The following is a 24,012-nucleotide window of genomic DNA, read 5'->3' on the forward strand; positions in this document are numbered from 1 at the left end:
AGGTGGAGAGAGCAAGATGATGTACTGTATAGGTGGGATGTGTGACACTGAACAGTCTGCTGAACCTTACTTACTTGCCAGTGAAGGTACCAAGATAATGGGTTACATGACAAGTAGAAATGGTGGTCTACAACCAGTCTATCACTCACCTACTGCACAATGGTGAGGTGGGGTCTGGGTCCTCCAATGAGAAGCCAGACCAAGATAAGTTTAGTCCAGCAGGAGGAGGCAGTGAATGAAACAATTTCCTCCTCTTCAATCTGAGACTGAGAGAGAGGGGCAGGTACCATTACGAAACTTGAAGGAGGAATCCAAATACTGACTGAACTCCTGGAGAGCCACCACCAGTCAGATTAGACAATGCTGCTCTAGATGGACCTACAGTCTGACTCAGTAGGAAGGAGCTTCCTATGTTCTGATGGAATCACCTTGACCTAATAGAACTGAAAGCGTATCTTGGCCTGCTAGTCCTGTCTGGTGTGTTTCATGCCATTCATGAAGCACTGCAAGGACTGTGGGCAAAACATTTGGGGCCCTCCTATTTCTGCCACAATGCAGCTGGGACGATTTGAGGACATCACAAGAAATTTAAGATTGGATGACAAACCACACTGAGAGAAGAGAAAAGAGTTACTGCCAAGCTGGCAACCATTACCTTGTTTGGACCTTGTTTGTGCAAGAGTTGCTGTACAGCTACTGTACATTCCTGGGTCTGACCAGCAGTTGATGAGCCGCTACTAGGTTTCCTAGGCTTCCCTTGCCAAGGAAACCAAAGAAGAACAGACTGAAAATATGATGGTGCTGTAATGCAAAAACATCCTACCCACTCACAGGGAATGTTACCTTGAGAAGCCAGCTGGAGGGCTGCAACAAAGTCAAGTAGGCCTGCAAGTTGTGCAGCAATATGTACAGCCATGGAACAAGAACTTGGGGCTGCATGTTGAAGCACATGTAGAAGGGTGATTCAGATGAGTATCCCTCTCATGCGATTAAAGGATGTGCCAAGAGTGCATCAGTTCATCCACCAGTGACCTCAGGGCAGGTGCGTTCTTGCCACAGACCATAGGTTTTCATGTGTGCAGGACAATGTTCCTCTGAACCTGCCCTTAGAGAGTTGTGGTGAGGAATAACATTTTTCTAGATAGCTGGCTGATGCTCTCTTGAGCAAGGGGTTGACACATGTAGGCACTATGAGACACAACAAGCCAGCTATACCCCCAGAGATGCAACCACATTCTCAAAGGGAAGCACTGTCATCTGTGTTTGGCTTGGATGGATAGAAGACAGTATTGTGTGTACCCAGGAAATCTGTGCCCAGGACAGTTGACAAGAAACCAAGCAAAAGATGTGATTTATGATTGTGGGTGACTGGCCTGTAGAATAATAATAATTATTATTTCTTGTTTACACAGTCAGACAGGTGTTGTTGACTGGTTTGTTTTATCCAGACATCAAGTCCTTCCCAAGGACCTGGGATGGCTGAATTTTATCATCAATACTGTTGGTTATTATAGATATCGTCGCAAAATATAGGCTGTTCCCAGTAAAGCTGCTTTTTGTAATTGGCTGATGGTGATTTCTGTGGCCCCTATGGTGTTGAGGTGCTCTTCAAGGTCTTTTGGAACTGCACCCAGAGCGCCAATTACCACTGGGATTATTTGAGTCTTTTTCTGCCACAGCCTTTCAATCTCAATTTGTAGATCTTTGTATTTTGTGATTTTTTCTATTTCTTTTTCTTCTATTCTGCTATCCCCTGGTATTGCTATGTCGATTATTTTGACTTGTTTTTCTTTCTTCTCGACTACAGTTATATCTGGTGTATTGTGTGGCAGATGTTTGTCTGTTTGTAGTCGGAAGTCCCATAATACCTTTACATCTTCATTTTCTTCAACTTTTTCAATTCCATGGTCCCACCATTTCTTGGCTACAGGTAGCTTGTATTTTCTGCAGATGTTCCAGTGTATCATCCCTGCTACTCTGTCATGCCTTTGTTTGTAGTCAGTCTGTGCGATCTTCTTACAACAGCTGATCAGGTGGTCCACTGTTTCATCTGCTTCCCTACAAAGGCGGCACTTGCTGTTTGTGGTTGATTTTTCGACCTTTGCTCTTATTGCATTTGTTCTTAGTGCCTGTTCTTGTGCAGCCAGTATTAAACCCTCTGTTTCTTTCTTCAAGTTGCCGTTCTTAATCCATTGCCAGGTCTTGGTGATGTCTGATTTTCCACTTATATTGTGCAAATATTGACCATGCAGGGGCTTATTTCTCCATCTTTCTGCTCGGTTCTTGACTTGTTCTTTCTTGTAGGCCTGCTTTCTTTCATTGGTGTTGAATAGTTTCACGTTCTTGACCATTTTAAATGCATCTTCTTCACTGTCCTTGATATATTCTTCAAGGCCTTTTTTCTCCTCCTCTGCTGTTTGATGGACTTGCAGCATTCCTCTTCCACCTGAGCTGCGAAGGAGGTAGAGCCTATCTACATCACTGCGGGGGTGCAGAGCATGATTGATGGTCATGATTTTCCTGGTCTTATGATCTAGCATCTCTAGCTCTGCCTGGGTCCAGTCTATAATTCCTGCAGTGTATCTGATAACAGGTATAGCCCAGGTGTTTATGGCTTGTATGGTGTTCCCACCGTTGAGTTTGGACTTGAGGATTTTTCTAACTCTCCTGATGTATTCACTTCCAATTTTTCTTTTAACTTCAGTGTGTGCGATGTTATCAGCCTGGACATCGCACACACTGAAGTTAAAAGAAAAATTGGAAGTGAATACATCAGGAGAGTTAGAAAATATCGTAAATTTGACTCATAGTAAATTATTTATTATTATTATTATTATTATTATTAATTCGATTCCTATACCGCCCATCCAAAAATGGCTCAGGGTGGTTTACACAGAGAAATAATATATAAATAAGATGGATCCCTGTCCCCAAAGGGCTCACAATCTAAAAAGAAACACAAGATAGACACCAGCAACAGTCACTGGAGGTGCTGTGCTGGGGTGGATAGGACCAGTTACTCTCCCCCTGCTAAATAAAGAGAATCACCACATTAAAAGGTGCCTCTTGCCAAGTTAGCAGGGGTGTAGCAAGGTAGCTTGACGAGCTACCAGTTTGCCTTCAGATCAGTCACAGTGTGTTCTTTCAGCTGAAATGCTGAGAACTGAGATGTTGGAGTATGGATCCTAATTAGTATGGGTTTGAAATTTTTCTTTGCTAATAGCTCACATTCTCAGTGAGTCGTGCAGTCACACAAGGCGCCATGCTTGGGATGTGGGGCTCACCGTTGCACACTCCTGGAGTGAAATGTTAAATTATTGTGGGTTCTGTGGCTTGAAAATGTTGGGTGACATCCAGTCTTTGGGAGTGGGACTTGGGTGCCTTGAGTGGCATACACACTTGGAAGTAGAAAGTTGTACTCATGTGTAAAAAATCATGGCTCTGGGTGAAGATTAATGTGCTTGCAAAAGGGAAGTAAAAGAACAGTTTTAAATTTGTAGGATTTCATCTTCAAACATTATTCATTTTATGGTATAATGACCATATCATAAATTTGACTCATAGTAAATTTGAATATGAGAAAGATCTGCTTTTCTTGGGCATTGTGGCATTTTGGAATTACTGATTTGATTATTGAGTATTAAGGATCTGTTGAGAACAATAACAGTTAAAATATGATGATTAATTCAGTTGTGCTTTAAAAAACACCAATTTTTTTTTTTAAAAAAACACATGTCTTCAAACATATTCCAGTGTAAAAAGTTGTGCATTCTGCTAATTTCAGTGGCAGGGTTGTGTATGCAAAATTTGGTATCTGTAGGTCATTGGGAAATATGACTTTATTTTGCAGAAACAAACATGCTTAAAAAAACCACACACCAAATTTCTTCAGATATATAATAGATCTGCATGCATACACAACTGGAGGCCCATTATAATTTGTAGAAGAGCCTCCCCTTATCCTGTCCCCAATGCAAGCCACAGGAAAGAAACCTAGTAATAATTGTTGCTCCCACAGCAGACGCTATGGCCACCCATTTAGGCCAGGAACTTCCCAAGCTGAGCAAGTTTGCTTCTGTACTGGCCACCAGTTTTCTGTCCCCTTCCCTCTCCAAATAAAAAATGTGCACAGGAGCCAAATGAGATTTGTTTAGGCAGGTGTCCACTTGCTTCTTTCATATAACACAATCACTTCCTTGCATGTGCTTGCTGAGTACTAATGATCTTTGTGAGGACCATGCAGCTGACCCTGAACAGAACAGGGCAGCTTCAATGAAACTGGGCGTGGAATGGATGGTGGATAATCCCCCCTCCCCAATACTCAGCAAGCTCTGTTTCAAGCACACATGTTTAAGCCTTGACTGCTGGAAGAATCTCAGCTAGCTGGGATTTAAGTGCATCCTGTTAAGCAAGAGTTCAGATCTCAGCCCCTACCTCCACCCCGCTTTTTTAACCTCAGGTGGTACACACTGGCCCTCATAGTTCCCTTCTCCTACTGGTCATAATATGCCACTGCCTTGACATAGTCTGATCACCTATGCACAACAAATGCAGTTCTATGAGTTTTCCAAGTATTTGACCCTATCTCACCCACCCACTGTTGTTGTTGTCGTTGTTGTTGTTGTTGTTAATCCGATTTCTATACTGCCTTTCCAAAAATGGCTCAAGGTGGTTTACACAGAGAAATAATAAATAAATAAGATGGCTCCCTGTCCCCAAAGAGCTCACAATCTAAAATGAAACACCAGATAGACACCAGCAACAGTCACTGGAGGTCCTGTGCTGGGAGTGAATAGGGCCAGTTACTTCTCCCCTGCTCAATAAAGAGAATCACCACGTTAAAAGGTGCCTCTTTCCTAAGTTAGCAGGGGTTAGCACTGTTGCCATTGCTATAGGGCTTCTCAGTGCACGCTCCTCCCCACCTCTTTTGACATTTTACAATGCATGGTCCTCAGAGGAACCCCAAACATTCTGCTGCATTGAAACGATGGTATCCATGAAAGATTCTGGCACCAAGCAAGTCTGCTTCTTCCATCTCTGATGGATCAGAACAAAAGCTCCTTGTGGCCGTAGGGCACTTAAGATTATCTGAGGAAGAATTTGGCAAACCAATGTGTGACAGGCTCCACCTCACAACTGATAATTGCTTTGATTGATGTTGCAATCAGCCTCACTAAGGAAGCTCCCAAACTGCGTAATTGTGAGCCTGGTCCTGCATTGGTTTCAGCTCATTAATGAAAACATCATCCATAATTATTATGCCGAAAAAAGCATTTTATATGCACACTGACATACTTCAGGGTGTGTGATCACTGTGTCATAGACACACTTCTCAGGTGCTGGTAGCACTTGAACTTTGACCTTGCTCCTTACAATTTCATCTCCGGCATGCTTCGATGGCATTATAGGCTTATGCTCTCTGCCGATGCCTGCTCACTGAACTCTCTGAAGTAGTCCCACAGGCTGGCAGCATTATTCACAAATAAGGTGTGTAGGAGTTGTTCTGCTGCTATGCATTTATTTAGATGTATAGCACACCCATTTCCCAAGGACTCTGAGTGGGTGACAGATTTATGCAAGTATTAAAAGCCCTGATATGAAGGTTCATGATGTAAAACAGAGAAAGGAAATGAAAGCACAAAGAAGAGGGAAATGATAAGGAAAACAAGTGAATAAAACTACCCTAAGGGCCGCAGTTTAGAGTGGGCAGGACTAGGCAGTCCGTAATCCCACCCCAGGTTTCAGGCCCATGAGATTATTGCTCAGCAGCTCTTGTATCTCTGGCTGATTGGCTGGTGTTACACATTATTGTTATAAACAATTAAATGGGCCTGCTTACAGGAGAAAGCTTTTGACTAGAAGTGCTTATTGTAGGGATGTGCAAAACATTTTGAGCTCAAATGTTTCGAATGTTTCAAGCTTGCAATAAAACACCCTTAGAATAAAGGGCCTATTTCAAGCTCGAAACCAAACAACCCCTTTTCAGCTTAAAATGTTTTGAGTGCCATTTTGGAGGCCTGTTTTTCAACTTGCTGATTGGTTTTCTGGTATTGGCTTCCGATTGGCTTGTGATCTCCTTGCTTCTTGGTTGGCTTATTACCACCCAAATCAAGTGTTGTCATGGGCAACTCTGCCCCCATTGGCTGGGGTAGGGAGGGGGAGCCAAAGGAGAGATATTCAAAATGTATTTAAGGGACTAGGAGGCCAGAGAGCTGCCTTACAGTGTGCCTCTCAAAGAAGGAAGGTTCAGCTGCACAGACTGAGATGGGTGGACCAGGGCCTACCTGTGTGGAGAGAGGGAGAGAGAGTGCCTGTGGCTTATCCTCTTTCTCTTCCTTTTTATTTTATTTTATTTTTATTTTTTTCTATTTGTTGTTAATTGTATCAGCAGTCACACTTATTTTAACTGGGTGCTGATGTGTGGTTGGGTGTTTTCTTCTTCTTGTAACCAGCCCTCAGTGGCTTTAATAGCTGGGGTGCAATGCTGACATATTTTGCTTTTGCAGTCCTAAGCTGCACCACCTTTGCTGCTGCTGCCGTGTGCCTTTTCCTTTTTTTCCTTTTCAGGTGAGTGAGTGGTTTGGGTGCCCACCCGCCTGGCACCCACCTGCCCTATCCCCAGCTGTTGAGTCTCAGTGTGCTTAGCCCAAGTGCCTCTGAGGGTGGCACCTGACCAGATTCCAGCAGAAGATACAAGAAGGTAAGTACCCCAACCTTGGTCAGGTTAGATTTTTCTAAATAGGGCTAATATGGGGAAGGGATTAGATACTAGAAAGGTACATAGCACTGTAGGAAAGAGGGGCGGGTTAGTAGACAGGCCACAGTAATCCCTTTTCTCTTCCCTTAGATTTAACCCATTGTTGCTCACTTCCCTCTGAACAATCCCCCACCCCAATAAAGCCCACTTCTTTATTTGGGGGGATTTAGTTTTTCTAGCTTCTGAATGTGCACTACAGTGCTATAGAGAGCACTGTGTGTGGCACACACAGCATAAATAGACCACTCTGACCCCATTTGAAAATGCCCATCTTAAATAGCAATAGCAATAGCACTTACATTTATATACCGCTCTATAGCCGGAGCTCTCTAAGCGGTTTACAATGGTTTTTAGCATATTGCCCCCAACATTCTGGGTACTCATTTTACCGACCTCGGAAGGATGGAAGGCTGAGTCAACCTTGAGCCTTGAACCTTAAAGACGCTTCTTCTCCCCCACCCCCATCAGAGTTAAGGCTTGAATTTTTAAATCCTCAAGATGTCTGGGGTGTGTGCTCCTGCAGGCGCCAGAGCAAGAGAAAGGTGGAGTTCCACCAGGTTGGAACATCCTGAGGGATCAGGTGTTCATGTAGGTGGAGCTCAAGCTGCTGCTTCTTGAGCATCTGCCTACCCTTTTCGGTCCAGTGGAAGTAAGCTGCTATCTTGTGGCTCCTTCCCACAAAAGCAGCCGTGGCAGTAGCAGACTGGTGCTCAGTGCCTCGAGCAGGGTAGGGCTGTGCACAGAACCGCGGAGGCATGGTCCGGCACTGGGGGGAGTGTGGCTTTAAGGGTGGGGGGGTAGTACTTACCCCTCCCGCCGCTCGTTTTCCCCCTTCCAGCGCTCGACTTTTACGGAAAGTTTTTGGGGTGGCAGAATTCCTGCCTGCCGCCCCTGCCCCCATCGTTGTCTGGAATGCCCCCATCGTTGTCTGGAATGCCCCCATCGTTGTCTGGAATGCCCCCATCCTTGTCTTGAACAAGGAGAACTTGGTCCCACGCATGCGCCTGCTGCCGCACACGTCGCATACGTCACACGTTGTCTGTGACGTATGTGGTGTGCGGCAGCAGGCACATACCACGATGGGCACATCCGTGGCGTCAAGTTCTCCTTGTTCAAGACAACGATGGGGGCATTCCAGACAACGATGGGGGCAGGGGTGGCAGGGAGGAACTCTGCCGCCCCAAAAACTTTGCGTAAAAGTCGAGGGCTACCCTCCCCGCCCTTAAAGCCACACTCCCCACCCTACCCCTGCCGGACCGGCCGAATTCCAAATCGGTCCAGAGGCCTCTTACATAGCCCCGGATCGGTTCCGTGCACGCTCCTACAGCAGGGATGCTTCGCCTGACCTTAGCCCCAGAAAGGCCAAACGTATCCCACACAACCAGGTTCAGAGTGTGCATCACACAACCAATGGACACAAGCTGAAGCTGCTCGGCTGCATTAACTATGTTAAGAGCATTGTCAATCACCATGAACCCTCAGTGAAGGTTTAGTTGCTCGGACAGCCATCCCTCCACCTGGCAATCAATGGCCACCAACACCGCATCTGCTGTCTCTCTGTGGCAGGCAGGATGGAAGGAAGGAAGGTTTGATTTTGTGGTTTTCCAGTCTGCACTGAGTATAATATGCTATGCTGTTGCTGCTGTAACTATGTGGTTTTCTTGGTTCTCAGATTGACAAAGGCAGAACTTGGGTGCCTTCCTTCCTTGAGTTGTGGTTTGTTTTGTTTCTTTGTTTCTGAGATAGTGTTGTGGCAAGATATGGACAGTGGCAGGTGTGTGTGTGTGTGTAATATTTCTTGGTGATTGCTGTGATAATTAACTTGTTCTTCACGCACTGCTCTACAATCTGCATTGCAAAGTGTACTCGGTCAACATGTGGCTGAAGTTACTTTAGTTGAGCTTATTGCTATGCTTGCTTCTAAGTGTGCTGCTGTGGCAGCTGTTGCAATGCTAAGAAGTAAGGATCATATCCTACTGCACAACCCACTTTGGTGTCCCTAGGAACTACTCATGGTGAACAATGGGGTGTTTCGATTTCCCCACTGTTCCCTATGACTGAAACTCTCGAAACGTTTTGAGTTTGTTTTGTTGAAACATCTGTCTTGGCTGCTGTTTCAATGAAATATTTTGAGAATTTTGCATTTCATTTCGAGCTTGAAACAAAATGCAAAATCGGTTTCATGCACACCTCTAGCTTATTGGCACTTCTGATATAAAACTGATCTGGTTTTCCACTCTAATTTCCATTGCAAAGTATATATAGAGGTGCCAAAATCTGAGCACATGGCCACTCTGCACCCATAGAGAATCACAGCCAATGGGCGTCTTTCAGTTTTTACCAACCTATTTTCTGGGCATAAATCAAAGTGCTGGCTTTATCCTATTGGCTAGAACTCTCTGTTCATGGGACAGGCTGGAAGTGCCCAGCTGACTCACGCTACCCCAAACTGCCAGTCACAGTCACTCACAAAGAAGTAGGGATGTGCATGTTCCTGTGTTTGGCCAGTTCGGTGGGGGAGGGGTGTTTCATTAAAGGAGCAGGGAAAGTGGCCTTACCCTCCCGCCATGTTTCCCCCGCCGGTTCAGCCACCAAAATTGGTGCCGCGGGGCTGCTGCATCCCTCCTTGCAGCCTCGTTCAGTAGCATACTAGAAGTGACCAGTCCTCGTGCGTGATGTGCACATGTGCACCGGCCACTTCTGGTATGCCACTGAACAGGGCTGCAAGGAGGTACACAGCAGCCCTGCAGCACCAGTTCTGGCATCATCCAAATGGGGGAAACACAGTGTGCAGGGGTGGTGGTTAATGGTACCCTCCCTGCTCCTTAAAGGTAACCCCCCCGCCACTGAACTGGCTGAATGCCGGATCGGTTCATGCACATCCGTACAAAGGATAAAGGAAAAGGAGCTCTTCCTGTAAGTGGCCAGTTACTGTGATATTGTTGTTTCAGCCCTGTAAAGGGTTGAGGAATGCCATGGTTTGGTTGCCTCAGCAATGAAGATGCAGCCCCCTGCCAGGACCCAGATGTCTCATGAGAAGAAGAAGGGATCCTATTGCAAGCATACTCATTGTTGTGCTCTATGAGAGTGATGATTAGTCACAAAAAGTATCTTTCCCTGCAGATGCCAGTGGATTGAGCAGAACAGTAGAACATCATCTCCAGTGTGGGTCTCTTCATAAGCTAAGTCATAGGTCTACAATTGTTAGGAGAATGCTGATTTTCTTGGGAACCTGTTCTTTCTGTTTCTGGAGAGCCTTATTTATGTCTGATTGTTAGAATCTCTGATATAACTATTGTAGAATCCACTTCGAATATGAATACCGTGAATATTTAAATACTGCTTTTCAACAAAAAGTTCCCAGAGCGGTTTACTAATTAATTAATTAATTAATTAATTAATTAAGAAAGGCCCCCTGTCCCCAAAGAGCTCACAATCCTTAAAAGAAACATGCCAGCAACAGCCCCTGGAGGGATGCTGTGTTGGAGGTGGATAGGGCCAGTTGCACTTCCCCTACTAAATAAAGAGAATCACCATTTTTAAGAGGTGCCTCTTTGCTCAATTTGCATCTCAAGAATCTCCTGCTTGAATGCCTTCAGAAATGTCCCCCACTTATTTGGTGTTGTGTATGAATGAACCATATATTGTCCTTTACACATTAGCAGCTCATCCTAATGAGCGAGGGAAGGAAGGCGCCAAACAAGACACAGCTGTCTCTGGTTCCCACCAGTTCTGGTTGCACCTGTGGAAGGATCTTTGAAGGACCTTTTTTCCTGTGGAGGATTTTTGGTGATATGTCATCAGGACTGGCTTCTCATTATCAGTAATGCTTTGCAGTTGGGGGATCTGGGAACAGATGAACAGACACCCACCCACCCACCCACCCACCCCATAATTAGATTATGTAATGACAATGTCCTTCGTTCTCTTGCAAGGGATGGGAGGTAGTGGCCAGTGGGCCCCCTCCATGTCTGTTTCAAAGACCTGCATCACTTCACCATTCAGCCCACTGAAAATGGAGTCATGTTTCTCCCCAAGGTTTTTCACATGTTCATATCTTTGAGTTTGCTTTTTAAATCCTCATTTCTTATGAGGAGGATTACATAATTTTTCAGCAACTATCTCTTACTGTAAAGTTTTTAATTAGTTTTAATTGTTTTAATGCCAACCTGATTTGGGGGGTTTTAATTGTTATGCTAGTTTAATTGTTTTTTAAGATGTTTTTAAAATTGGTGTTAATATTTATATCTCTGTTTTAATTGTTATTGGTTTTAATGGTTTCTGTTTTTAATTTTAAACCACCCTGAGCCTTTTCGGAAGGGCAGTATAAAAATCGAATAAATAAATAAATATCAGTCCCCGATGCCTAAGCAGGCATGGCTGCCACCTCATTACACTTTGCCAGTGTCTTATTAAATGGTGCCTAATTGAGCGTATTATAAGAGCCCACTCCACTTTCTTTTCTTTTCTGTAGGAGGCCAGCTGCCCCATCGTGACCACAGACACTTCCTCAGTTAAGGGACTCACAGTACCTCTGCACTATTGTCACCATTTTGTGCGGTGAGTTGGCTAGGCCTGTCTCTTTGTCATGTTCAGGCATACTGATAGGCTTTGAGCCTTCAAGATCTGGGGACATAAAATCCTTGTTTCATGCTGGGTTGATGCACAGCTTTTCCTGATCCAGGCCAGGGCTGCATCTGCTACATTTTGGAATTTTTAAAAATCTCAACAAGAAGCAGGATTCTGAAGTTATTCCACTGTCCTGCCTGGACTGATGTTGTACCCTCCCCACTTTTGCTATGTGATGTCCTTCCACTATGATGCCCTTTAGTTAAACAATACATTTTGGGTTATGATTATTTCTTTCCAAGAAAACAGAACTGAAATTTGAGATACACCTTTGAAAACCATGGTGCTCTGAACTATGCGAAAAGAAGTTAGTGTTTCACCAGAATAGATCCTAATCTGGAATTGGCATTAAATAATAAGAAAGAATGCCCAATGTGGCCTTTATATTTAGGTAGTTTTCCTGTGTGTACATCTTGCAAATATTCTATGTAAAGTCTAGAACAGCACTAGACAATGCTCGTTGCTTTCTGAATTCCTTCAGCCCATCTGCCAGTTGGGGGCATGCTGAGACAATGGAAAAGCTTTTACAGATCAGCCAGGCTCTCAGTCAAGCCAAAGGGAGCAATTTCTTTTCCAGTGGATTTTTCCACATGATTAATTTCACCATTCTCAAACCCATCCCCCTCCCCCCCCAAAAGGGTTTATTTGAAACTCTGTTCTTAAAGTGAGGCAGTACTTTATGTTTTTCTTTAGCTAAATCAAGCAATGGGCAAAAAAACATGAATCTGATATGATTTTTAAACCATTGAAGTTAAGCCTATGCAAAAGGCCAAAAGAAGATCCTATTTGGGCTTAAGCTAACCAGGCTTTTTGTTTCATTCATTGGTGGATTAGGACAAGATGAAATAGGAGATGTTTACCCAGATGGCACTGCATATGAATCAAGATGCGTCCTAGAGGTCACCAGGGCTTGCAGACACTAGTGATGTAAATCGCATTATGTACCTTCAAAGTTGTCCAATGGAACTCCAGAGACTTACACCATCTGGGAAGCTGGCTGCACACCAGCACAAAAAGGCCATGTAAAGTTTAGGAAAACAGGTTAAAATGAAATGTGCTTAGTAATAATTATGCTCCCCATTCCCTCCTTCTCTTTTGAGCCTAGGTCTTGAGTGTTTAGTGAGGGAAGAAACACTGGAAACATTGTTCTTTGCTCAGCAACACTTCAGCAGTCTTCAGGATGTAAATATTGCTTCCTTTTGTGGACTCCTCATCTGTGATGGCTGGGCATTCAGTGTGAGGTGTGGTGGGTAGGTTTTTCCTTCTCTACGTTATCCCCAATGTAGTGCATTGATTAGCATGCAAGAACATCACTAGTGATGGGGACTAAATATGGCCCTGAGTTCCATGCCTGGTAGGGATGTGCACGAAATTCGCTCAAATTGATTTAGAATCGAATTCAAATTGATTTGAATCGATTTGACCAAATTCAATTTGACTTTGGGCGATGTCAAAATTATTCGAACAAGTTTCATGCACATTCACTATGTCTGGAACTAGGAATGAGTTTTGCTCACTCGCAACAGTTTCCCAGATCAAAACCTGTGTGCTCTGTCCCACAGAATTCAATTGAAGCCACTAAGAACTCAGCCAGCACTGAGATGCATAGCTCCATTTTTCCATCTGCACAAGTTTGATGGGTGGGTAGAGAAGCAGGGGGAACAGATTTTTCTACTCTTCTGCCCATCTATTGCCATCCACAACCCAAGCGGAGGTGTCCACCCATTGCTCCACTCACTACCTCAGCAACAACCTCAATGATGAAAAGAATGTTAAGGAGATGAAAGTGGAAAATTCTTCATTCATCCATTCCCTGCTCTCCTATTTACAACTGACTGAGTCTTTTGCTACCAGAAGAGTAAATGAATGGAGCCAGACATGTTTTTCCAAACTTGTCTCCGCTCCCTATGGCTCCGAGCTGAACTTAGCCTTCAGGCCCTGTGAAGGAAGCCAAGAACATTTCCTTCAGACCCTGTGCATAGCCTCCTTGCCCCTCCTAAGCCCGGCTACTGTGTTGGAAAGCTTCTTGCACAGGTTTGCAATGCCTCTCATACCACCAGGATACTCTAAGGAGGGACCATGGGACAAAATGCTGTAGAATTATAGAGGTACAACTGTAACACACGTACACACACACACAGGCATCACATGATTTAGTGTTTTTTCAAGGAACAAATAAATTAAAAGATCAAAACTCTTTCAGTTTGAGATGAGAGTGAAGGTGCAAACAGTTTTCACTCATACTAAAAAAGAAGGTAGAAATGGCAAGTTAAGATGGCCACCTTAATTTCTGTGAACAGTAAAGCCTTTGTATGCTCTCACATATGCTGGTTTTAAAATTTAGGCTCCATGCACCCCAACTTTGTCTTTCAGCTCAACATTGGCTAGAGAGAGAGATGTCCATGCAGAAATTCAACATGTACATCTTCCTCAGTCATTTGTTAGAGAGATGCACCTGACGAATTTTTGCGTGACACACCTCTCCAAGACAGAGAGGTCATACACATGGCCTGCTTTTCTTGGAGCAAGAGAAGGCTAGTGGGGAAGGCAGGAGTGATCATGTTGAAGGCAGGAGTGAACATGTTGAATTTCCTGCCTTCCACCACACGAGCAATGCGGCCAGCCCGCTCGCTGCACCACACTCTCAGATGAGCACCACTGTGGTGAGCAGTGCAGCATTCTGGAGGCCAGGAAGATGCAGCCTGGCCTCTGGAAATCCCACAGTACACTATGTGAGGAGCGTGGTGTAGTGGGAGATTTCCCCATTAGCAGGGCACTCTAGGCACCAGGCTTTGTGTCTGCTCAGGCTGCCTGCAGCACACACACAACTGGGGAATGAGGTAAGAGGGCGTATGTGAAGTAAAAGTCAGGGGGGAGGACCCCAGGCTACCCAGCAGGGCAGTACTGGGGTCAGCATTGTTCTCGGCACCTCACACAAGCAGCCCTCGTGTATAGGTAGGGCTGCACAAGCCTGCTCATGTGAACAGCCTTAAAGTGTTTCCCAAAAACGCCATTTTGCAGAAACAGTGGTCATCAGGCAGAAATCCAAGTATATCTCTAGAAAGTGAGTGGAGAAGGCACACACATTGAATGTTTGCCCTTTCCACCCCAATGTTCACTTAAAAGACTAAAGTGGTCCCACTCCTACTTCTCGGGCAGGTCTCTTGGAGACTGTTGTTCTTCAAAATCTGAACTTCTGTATGCTGTTCCTCAGGGCTCCGTATTGTCTCTAATGTTGTTTAACATCTGCATGAAACTGCTGGGAGAGATCATCAGGAAATTTGGTGCTGGGTGCTATCAGTTTGCTGATGACATCCAAATCTATTTCTCCATGTCAACATCATCGGGAGAGGGCATAACCTCCCTAAATCCCTGCCTGGAGGCGGTGATGGGTTGGATGAGGGATAACAAACAGACTGATAAGACAGAGGTACTCATTGTGCGGGGTTGAAACTCAGGAGATGAGTTTGATTTGCTTGTTCTGGATGGGGTCACACTTCCCCAGAAGGAACAGGTAGGCAGTCTGGGGGTGCTTCTGGATCCAAGCCTCTCCCTGGTGTCCCAGGTTGAGGCAGTTGCCAGAGGTGCCTTCATATCATATCAGATTCATATCAGCTTTGGCTGATATGTCAGCTACATCCATTTCTTGAGATAAATAACATCAGAACAGTGGTACATATGCTGGTAACCTCTAGGCTAGATTACTACAATGTGCTCTATGTGGGGCTGCCTTTGTCTGGAAACTGCAGTTGGTCCAGAATGTGGCAGCCAGGTTAGTCTCTGGATCATCTCGGAGAGACCATATTATTTCCGTATTGAAAGAGCTACACTGGCTGCCGATATGTTTCCAGGCAAAATACAAGGTGCTGGTTATAACCTATAAAGCCCTAAATGGCTTGGGCCCTGGGTATTTAAGAGAATGTCTTCTTTGTCACAAACCCCACCGCCCACTGAGATCATCCGGAGAGGTCTGTCTGCAGTTGCCACCGGCTCATCTGGTGACTGCTTGGGGGGCAGGCCTGCGCTGCTTTCCTGAAGTTTTGGGATGCGCTCCCTGCTGAAATAAGAGTCTCCCCATCTCTAAAGTTGTCAGACATATCTTTAAAGACGCATCTGTTCAGCCAGGCTTTTAATTAAATACGGTTTTAATAGTTTTAACTTTTTTTAAAAAAATGTTGTTTTAAAAATTTAAATTTTTGTAATGTGTTAACCTTTGCTGCTGTCATTTATTTTTAACTAATGTTGTAATTTGTCTGTTGTCAATTTTGTTTTGTTGTAAATCTCCCAGAGGCGTAGGTTTTGGGCAGTATGAAAATATGATAGATAGATAGATAGATAGATAGATAGATAGATAGATAGATGTAGGACAGTGGTAGCTGCTCATTAAAGACAGTAGGGGGCTGTGCCCCCCCCCAAACAAAAACAAACAAGCTAGTAAAAGTTCAGACTTGAAGGCAGCCAGGGAACCCTCCGGAGCAGGAAGCCTTCTGCAGCCCCTCCTCCCCTGCCTGTAACTTCTTACTGGCTAGAACAGCTACTACTCCAGCTGCTCCAGACAGCCTAATTCCTAGGGCACTCCTCCTGGCACTGCCCCCAGGAAGAAGGGGAAGACATGTTAAAAATATACTCCCTGAAGCAACCAGGAAGTGTATTTTTTTACCCATTATTTTAGTTCTTCCTGGGGGCAATGCCAGGAGGAGGCCCTTAGGACTCAGACTGGCTGGAGCATCATGAGTAGCAGTTGCTGCAGGCAGTAAGAGCAAAAGGTTCTCTGCTCTGGAGCATTCCTGGATGCCACTAAGTCTGATCTTCTCCTAGCTTGTTTTGTTTGGTGGGAGGGGGGGATGTAATCTCTGCTTTCCCCCTCCTGTCCCACTTTCTGCCTTTTGCTTTTGCTTTTTGCCCTTGGCTTTTCTGCTTTCTGCCTTCTCTTCCCCCCCACACAAACATTGCTGTGTTTTGCCTTTTGCCCCTGCTTTCCTGCTTCTTTCCCCCTTCGCTTTTCCTCCATGCTTGAAGGTGTGGGTAAATACTATTCTCCCTTGCCAACCGTGGATTTCCCAATTGCGGTTTTCAGTATCCGTGACCGGGAAACTGTGGCAGGTCTCACCAACTGCAACCAGAGTATCTGTGGGTTGGTGAGATTTTTTTGCAATTTGGGGGGTGCTGCAATTTGGGGGGTCATTTGGAGGGTTGGGATCATTGGGGAGGTCAGGGGTCATTTGGGGGGATATGGGGTCATTTTGGGGGGTCCCTTTCATTCCTCTTACTGACTCTTGGTGACTTGGAGGGATCCCCCCCATTTTTCACTGTACTCTGAGGTCCTTTCATGACCGCAATTCCCCTAACTCCCTGTTTGCCATTGATTTCAATGGTTCTCCATCCGTGAATTCGCCAACCATGAGGTTTTCCCAGAACGGAACCCTTGCGATTGGTGAGGGATGACAGTACCCAAGCCCGCTTGGTGTGGAGCAGCACAGGAGCAGGGAGAATCCTGCCTTGGTGACTGGGTTCTCTCCTGCCCCCTTTCCTCCAGTGCTCACCAGCGGCTACTGGTGTGGGTGCATGGAGCCTCATTTGTAATGCCTAACATATGAAACTGTACAAAGTCTTTCCTGCTTACATAGTGCAGACGTTATAGTAACCATCTTAACTTGCAACTTTCATCCTTTTCAGAACATGAGTGAAAATGTTAAGCAGCTTAACTCTTATTTTAAACAGATGCGCTCTCTCTCTCTCTATATATATATAATTATTTTTTTAACACACACACACACCATAGATACATGTGAAATACTTTGTGATCTATGGATGAACACAACCTCATATGGATGTCTAGAGCTGAAACACAGCACCATTCCACTTAGCAGATAATTACAGAACACCAGCATGTACCAGGACAGTTTAAAGTACACAGAGTTGATCTTGGAGAACCTTGTTCAAGTGAGTAAGCATTTGCAAGGTCAGGTCCCATACTATTTATCATGTTGATTGAAAGTAATCCCCCAAGTCAGCTTCAGGATCTGGTCTTTATTTAGGAACCTAATAAGACATGGGTTCATTTACGATTCCTTCAAGTGCAATGACTCCTTTTTGAAAGTGAATAAATAGGAACTGCTAAATCCATGGATTATGTAGTTGTCACTCATGCATACTGAGCTGACTCACAATGAATCTTTCTGAAATTTTCATTAAAAATGAATATGAATACAAAATCTATTGCATATGTGACCTATATATTGTTGACTGACTGCAGTTCAACTCACATTGGTATCAGCTCAATTCCTTCAACTGACCTTGTTGAGCTTGCCATGTGTACCAACAACAATTGCATTGATACAATTTTAGAAACACGACAAATACTTTTATGGCCCATTCCTGAGTACCCGGGGTGTAACTATAATAAGGCAAGGGGAGACAGTTGTCTGGGGGCCCACTGCCTTGGGGGCCCCCCAGAGACAAGTCACATGACTGACTCCCCCAGCCACACACCCGCCCAGGCTTCCTTCAGTTGTATTCATCCTTTGAAACTGATGTGAGTGTTAAGACCTGGAGCTACCAGAACAGCATGTCTTTCTCTAGTACCATTAAATGACTTGCATCGTCCACAATTTACAAAACCTTTTTAAAGATAATTTAGGATGATGTTCAATTGTGGCACATAGGGTGTGTGTGTGTGTGTGTGTGTGTGTGTGTGTGTGTGTGTGTGTAAATAACTTTTAGTATGCTTTTCTTTTTGTTACCACTATTCAGCCTCATTTAAGATTTCTTTACTTCATGAGCTGAGCTTCAGTGGGTGGGGAGGCATTTTAAAATCTTGTCTCTGGGCCCACTCCAACCTTGCTACTCAGAAGTTTACTCAGAAGTAAATAGTCATGCTGAACTCAACAGGCTTAATCCCAGAGTGGTGGTGGGGACACAGGACTATGCTTTAAGGGTTAGTATTAGCAAACATCTGGGAACTTGTAAGGTGTTCAGTGAAAGGCGTATGCACTAAAGTGGCTAAGCAGGTAAAATGGGAAGCCCCTAGTTAAAATCTCACCTAAGCCAAGAGTTTACTAAACAGCTTTAGGCAAGCCACTGTCTCTCAATTCCCCTTTTACAAGGGGGACAGTAGTGGTGGGTAATGATAGTTATCTATTTTCATTCATTCATTCGATTTCTATACTGCCCTTCCAAAAATGGCGCAGGGCAGCTTACACAGAGAAATAATAAATAAATAAGATGGATCCCTGTCCCCAAAGAGCTCACAATCTAAAAAGAAACATAAGCTAGACACCAGCAACAGTCACTGGAGGTACTGTGCTGCGGCCACCCATAGGGCCAGTTACTCCCCCCACCCCATTAAATAAAGAGAATCACCACGTTACAAAGTTGCCTCTTTGCTGAGTTAGCAGGGGTATCTTACAGGGATATTATAACCAGTTCTGATAAAGAGTGTGGATTGCTTTGAAAATGCAAAAGGCACTGTCTAAATGAAAACCGTCAAACATAAAATGGTTGGAAGACCAAACTCTCCAACCAATAGATGCCCAGGGGCCATGCCCATGATTTTTCACAGGAATAAATCACTAGTTTTGATAGAGGGGGCAAGTATTAGGACCATTGATTAAGTTCTTAAGCTACACCTCTCTCTTCTACAACTTTCTGCTAGACCTTTTCACCCGCATGTCCTCCAATTACTACACATGTCCTTGCAGTTCCCTACTCCTCTCAACTAAGTCTCCATCACAGACACAACAGTTCCTTCTGCAAAATCCTTTCACATCTAATCAAAACAGGTGCCAGTCTTCTATCCCTATTAGGAAAGATACGTTTGCCACAGGCCACTACTGCCCATTCCACACTCTGCTGTACCACTACAAATGCTGACAAATTGCAAATTCCCTGCATTACTAATCTCAGTGACAAGCTGTATGTTGAAATATGCAGAAGTAACTGGTAGGCTGGCTTCTTTGCCCTATTAAGAACATACTTTCCCAAAAGATTGCCTAGTACTTTATCTGGGATGAAGCAGGATGCTGTGAATGACAATCTGGACCCTAAAGAACCTGATAACGTCTCCTAGGCCTTTATAAATGTTGTTTATTATTATTCCCTAGAATGCATGCATACTCACTGCTGGAAGCCAGCTTTGGAACTGTCAGTACGAGTTCTATGCCAGTTCCTGTCATGTGTGTGTGCATATTAAGCAACCTGAAGCACCTTCCACATCTGGACTGTAATGCAGACTCTCTTCTTTTGTTTGAACCATCCTGGTTGTTAAGACTAAATCCATCTATTTGCCTGTGCCATCCATGCCCCTGATTTTAATGGCAATGGCAGGTAGGGGGGCATTCTCGATGACTTCCAACAATTCTGGCACTCTTTTCTCTTAGAGGTCCATCAGAGTCTCAGCATAGATGTTTTCTGGTGATACTCCCATGTTCTGGCACCCCACCCATACTTCTTTAAGATGGCAATTCAATGGTCAGGCTTTAAGAAGTATGGGTGGGGTGTTTGTTTTTATTAACAGCCCTTGAACAAAGTGGGTGAGGGGGTTGTTTTTAAAGGGCCTGTCGTCCTGCCCCAGGGCCTATCCTGGTGCAATCTAGTTAGAATTCTATGTTGTCCTAGCAGCAAAATCAAAAGCATGATCACATTAGAAAAAGAGGCAACTTTGCTACAGTGGCCACGCCCACAGAGCCCTTGGCAGCTACGCTACCAGCCAGCGGTCATGAAGCTCACTGAAGCCCCACATTCGCCATGCATGGAAGGCACAATCTGTATGCAGCAACATCAGATGCACTGGGATGACATCTCTAAATCAATTCCATGATCCTCTCCCATATAAAATGCCAAAAGCAGGCTGCTAGAAAAGCACATAGCATGTGCCCTATGACATATGCTTGTACATAGAGCCAGCGTGGTAAGAGCCAGCGTGGTGTAGTGGTTAGAGTGCTAGACTAGGACCTGGGAGACCCAGGTTCAAATCCCCATTCAGCCGTGAGACTAGCTGGGTGACTCTGGGCCAGTCACTTCTCTCTCAGCCTAACGTACTTCACAGGGTTGTTGTGAAAGAGAAACTCAAGTATGTAGTACACCGCTCTGGGCTCCTTGGAGGAAGAGCGGGATATAAATGTAAATAAATAAATACATACATACATACATAGTACCCATCAGTCCAGGCTTCCCAAGAGTAAGGATTAAAACCCTGTTTAGAGGATTTTAATCAAATGCCTGAGCTGACAACAAGAAAAGCCAGCCTTTTGAGTATCCTACTGGCAACAATAATGTTAGGTGAGCCATTAGGACTGGAACCCAAGCCTCCCACATCAGGGCACATACAGTCATAGGAGAACATCAGAGTATATGAGGAGAACTTTGTAGTCTCTGTTGGGCTTCAGAGGGGTCCCTGACCCAGTCAGGATCGGGGAGAGGGCCGTGATCCAAAAAAGGTCAGGTCAAGTTCTGGAGAAGGCAGTTCAGAGACTGAGGAGCCATCAGCAAAGGCTTAGTCAGGAAAAGGTGGGTACTGAGATCAAGGCAGCAGTACTGGGGTAGATAAATAAGTACATAGGCCAGAAGCAGCTGTGAGGTCAAGTCAGGCAGGGCTTTCTGGGAATACAACAACAAATATTCATATACCACTTTTCAACAAAAGTTTCCAAAGCAGTTTATTTATTTATTTATTCGATTTTTAGACCACTCTTACAAAATAGTTCAGGGTGGTTCACAAACATCATAAAACAGTTAAAATCAATCAATGACCGGGCATAATTTTTTTAAAAATACAATAAAGGAGCTAAAAAATAAAACAATTCAAAACCTTATAAAAACCCAATACATTAAAGACCCTTTAAAACAATTTAAGAGCACTGGAAGGCCAGGCCAAACAGGTAGGTCTTTAGGGCTCCTAAATTCCAATACAGAATTCAAATTATGGATGTCTGCAGGGAGCGCATTCCACAGTCCAGGAGCAGCTACAGAGAAGGCCCGCCTCTGAGTCGCCACGAGCCGAGCCGGTGGCAACTGAAGCCGGACCTCCTCAGATGATCTTAGTGTGTGGTGGGGATCAGACTGAAGAAGGCACTCTCGTCTCTAAGGTAACCTGGACCTAAGCCGTTCAGAGCTTTAAAGGTAATAACCAGCACTTTGTATTTTGCTCGGAAACATATCGGCAGCCAGTGCAGCTGTTTCAAAACAGGCATAATATGGTCTCTCCGGGTTGCCCCAGAGACCAGCCTTGCTGCTGCATTTTGAACTAACTGAAGTTTCCGAACTACGTACAAAGGCAGCCCCACATAGAGCGCATTACAGTAGTCAAGCCTGGAGGTTACCAGCTGGTGCACCACTGTTCTGAGGTCATCCTCTAGGAATGGACGCAGCTGTCGAATCAGCCTAAGCTGATAAAAAACACTCCTGGCCACAGCCTTCACCTAATATACCAGAGTGAGGCCTGGATCCAGGAGTACCCCCAAGCTGCGTACCTGCTCCTTCCGGGGGAGTGTTTACAAAGTGTACATAGAGAAATAATAAATAAAATGGATCCCTGTCTCCAAAGGGCTCACAGTCTAAAAAGAAACATAAAATAGATACCAGCAACAGTCACTGGAGGTAATGTGCTGGGGGGTAGGTACCCCATCTCCTACAAAGCAGGAGACGGGGGGATTGGGAAAACAAGCCAGGAGAGTAAGCAGAGTCCTTACATTGAAGATAAGTTGTCAGAGGCCAAGACTTGAAGAACTGGGGTTGGTCTGTGAGGTCTGGTGATATGGTTCAGGCCTGGATCTAGCCCTTGAATTACAGAGCTTAAGCTTACCAAAGAAGCAGCACACTGGTGGCCCAAGAGTAGTGATGTAGTTGCAAATTCAGAAGTGCAGGCGCTCTCCATGACAGCCCCCATGGCCATGCCCACCCCAACAGCCAGAGAAGCCGAGACGTACCGGCACTCTGTCCCTGTGCCTCTCCCCTCCACTACACTCCTGCCCAAGAAGGAATGCATGTCCTGGGAAGAGTGCATTGCCACTGTCAATCAGAGTGGCTAGGCCTGGCCCAAGCTCCAACAATATTTGAGATGAGCTGGCAAGCAGCTGCTCTTGTCCCCGCAGTGTGCAAAAATGCCCCAAACCCCACTACTTACCCTCTTTCCCACACAGCCTCGATCCCCTTCCCCATTCCTGAAAAACAGGTTCTCCACCCCACCTGAACTTGCCCCAAACTCTACCAATACTCATACTGCACTGATGCCTTCCTTCCCTGTCTTTATTCCCTCCACCCCCAGGTTCCCCTAATGCCTTTCCCCTCCCGCCACAACTCCCCTTACCATATCTAGTAGTTGTGGTGGCAACAGCTACTGACATTGCTCCTGTCTCTTGTCCCATCCTGCCTTTTCAAAAGGCAGAGGATTTACCATCCAAAGTAGCCGAAAGTGATCTAAGGACACTTCCTGCCATTCTGTTTCTCCACCCTTTTTGAAAAGGCAGGAGACAGGACGAGGAGGAGGTGGTGGCGGCGGCAGCTGGCACGCGTACATGCATGTACACCACCATCAGATGACGTTTGGTGAGGAGGGCAGGTGAGGTGACTGGAGGCAGTGGGTTAGTGAAGGTGACCAATTCAGTACCTGATGCAGTCACCTCACCCATCCCTGCTTAGTGGATCAGCCCTGATAGTGACTAATACATGAACCAATGGTCTCACTCTGCAAACTGCCTGCCTTGCTTATGCACCAGGATGCTTTTCGTGTTGCCTGGTCCATGCCATCAAGCCACATCTCCTGTATGCTCGTCCAGCTACTTGCCTATATCCATTTTTTACTGTCCCAGTGGACCCCAACCCTGTTCCTGAATTCATCCATGTAGAAATGAATAGAAGGAGGGTTGTTATCATGCGCTTTGGCACAGGGCCTGACCTCCACACATTCAAAGGACCTATTTGCAGAGCTTCATATATAGACTTCTGAATGACAATCCATACCCTGGATTAATTGAATGTGTCAATCACAAGGTATGTGCACAAGCTTTGTACAAATGGTGTGGGACTCTTGAATGCATGGAGGTCAGGAGCTGGGCCAGCACAGGTGACCATGCTCCTCACTCCTCACGTATACATTCATGACCAACTGTGCTCCATCACCCTCACTGGTGCTGTTTTAGCTTGGCAAGGCTGTAGACAGGATAGTTACAGTTGGCTCCTATGATGGAGAACACACAGCCTTCCCATTGCTCCTCTGGTTGCTAAGTTGGCAGCCGAGATAATTGGTTGTACCTTCCATTCTCCAACTGCTGGTGAGGTGGGACAGGAGGCAGTACTCAGGGGGTAGAGGAGAACCTACACTCTTACTGGTGTCTAAGCAGAAGCCCCACTTCTCAAAAGGGAGAAGCAGAGGCGGCTGGAATTAGCACTGTCCAGGCACTCCGCTGCTGATTGGCCAGCAGCATCCAGCTGCCCCGGCCTCTACTCTCAGTGTGCAATGCTACTGGTAATGGCATGGGGCCTTACTCTACCCTCACTTTGCTGTTGCTCAGCAAGGGCAAGTGGAGATGGAAATCTGATGCCTTTGTGTAAGAATGTAAAAGGTGCACCTGCTTATATCTGGGGCAAAGAGAGGCCCATGGTGCACGTTATTCATTAAATTCCACAGA

At 45.2% G+C, this 24,012-nt stretch overlaps 1 long non-coding RNA gene across 4 annotated transcripts in view; it reads left to right on the forward strand.

The window, feature by feature from the left end:
* LOC128324757 (uncharacterized) overlaps positions 1-15,596 on the forward strand; it is a 47,181-nt gene extending 31,585 nt beyond the window's left edge. For 2 of the 4 annotated variants that reach the window (XR_008307082.1, XR_008307081.1), the window contains exons 3-5: positions 6,568-6,700; positions 9,881-11,317; positions 12,221-15,596. This is a non-coding gene — a long non-coding RNA (uncharacterized LOC128324757). Of the gene's footprint in view, positions 1-5,401; positions 6,701-9,880; positions 11,318-12,220 lie in introns of those variants that run through there. The other 2 variants (XR_008307080.1, XR_008307079.1) reach the window with 2 other exon arrangements.
* The last annotated feature ends 8,416 nt before the right edge of the window (positions 15,597-24,012 follow it).

The sequence above is a fragment of the Hemicordylus capensis genome, chromosome 4 (assembly GCF_027244095.1).
Source record: "Hemicordylus capensis ecotype Gifberg chromosome 4, rHemCap1.1.pri, whole genome shotgun sequence".
In the NCBI taxonomy this organism is placed as follows: domain Eukaryota; kingdom Metazoa; phylum Chordata; class Lepidosauria; order Squamata; family Cordylidae; genus Hemicordylus; species Hemicordylus capensis.